Raw genomic sequence first — 1379 nt, forward strand, 5'->3', positions numbered from 1 at the left:
ATTGCATATAGACAACATAGCCGGCCTGGTTGAATTACCCCCGTTTTTAGAACTGGGCTAATCAGAAAACAGCCGAAGACCACCAAACCCCCAGTTCTATAAGCCTGCTGCGGAGGCTAGGAACCAAGGTGTCCCGAGTTTGGATCCCGTTTTTAAATTGGGGTATAACCACTAAATAAATAAAAAAAAGAAGAAAACTTTAACTAGACAGGAGAGTCAAGGGTTTTCTTAACCATTTTCTTTTTTATATTCGAATGAAAGCTCATCTGTGTTGGTAGAATACATAGTTAAAGAGTTTGACTTGTTCCAACACAATAAGGAGAACTCACCATAAATTTTCGGCTGATCCCGTCAACCTTCGTCAGATTTGTGATGCAATCGCTGACTTTCCGGAAGTCGGAAACGTGATGACGTCAGGAGTGCATCAAAAGTGGCGGGAAGACGGTATCTCCCACCATCACGGTTCAGAGAGGGTTGGTGGGCCCTGATGTAAACTGCCTCCTTCACGCCTCTCACAAAGTAATCCTGCTCCGTATCTAGAACGCATGTGGTTAACCTATTGAAAGTCTGTTTAGATTGTACATATTTTGTATACAATGGAGAATTCTATCGTCAGATCCACGGGGCAGCTATGGGCTCCCCAGTCTCGCCGATTGTGTGTAATCTGTTCATGGAACATCTTGAACAATTAGCCATTAACACTGCTCCCAATCCCCCACTGTGGTGGTATAGGTACGTGGACGATACACATACGAAACTAAAAAGAGCACACGCTGACGAGTTTACTGAATACCTTAATAGTTTGGACCCCGACATAAAATTCACCACAGAAGAAGAACAGAACAAAACCTTACCTTTTCTGGATACTCTTACAGTGGTGAAAGACGATGGTTCGCTAGACATTAGGATCTACAGAAAACCCACCCACACGGACCAATATCTGAACTTTAGTTCTAACCACCCCCTTGAGCACAAACTGGGTGTCATTCGTACATTGTTTCACAGGGCGGACACCATTATTACCAACCCCCAAGATAGGGAGGCTGAGAAAGAACACATCACTCAGGCCTTGCTAAACTGTGGCTACCCCAAGTGGGCAGTTTCCAAGGCAACTGCTCCCAAACGTTCTACAACTGATAGAAACCGTCAGTCAAACTCTTCTACGAGGCAGAACAGAGGTTTAGTCGTCCTACCCTATGTTAAGAACACCTCTGAAGCTTTACGGAGAATCTTCGGGACACATGGCTTAAAAACGTGTTTCAAACCGACCCGTACGTTAAGACAGCTATTAGTGGCCCCCAAAGACAGAACCCCCAAAGAACAAAAGTGTGGCGTGATTTACCACATTCGGTGCGCAGGTCAAAATATCAGAGGACCTT

At 44.8% G+C, this 1379-nt stretch overlaps 1 protein-coding gene across 1 annotated transcript in view; it reads left to right on the forward strand.

Annotated features, from left to right (window-relative positions):
• Positions 1-1379, forward strand: part of LOC109462584 (poly [ADP-ribose] polymerase 2-like) — a 19194-nt gene that overhangs the window by 7839 nt on the left and 9976 nt on the right. The gene's annotated exons all lie outside the window — the stretch shown is intronic.

Source organism: Branchiostoma belcheri, unplaced genomic scaffold (genome assembly GCF_001625305.1).
Source record: "Branchiostoma belcheri isolate BF01 breed outbred unplaced genomic scaffold, Haploidv18h27 scaffold119, whole genome shotgun sequence".
NCBI lineage: Eukaryota > Metazoa > Chordata > Leptocardii > Amphioxiformes > Branchiostomatidae > Branchiostoma > Branchiostoma belcheri.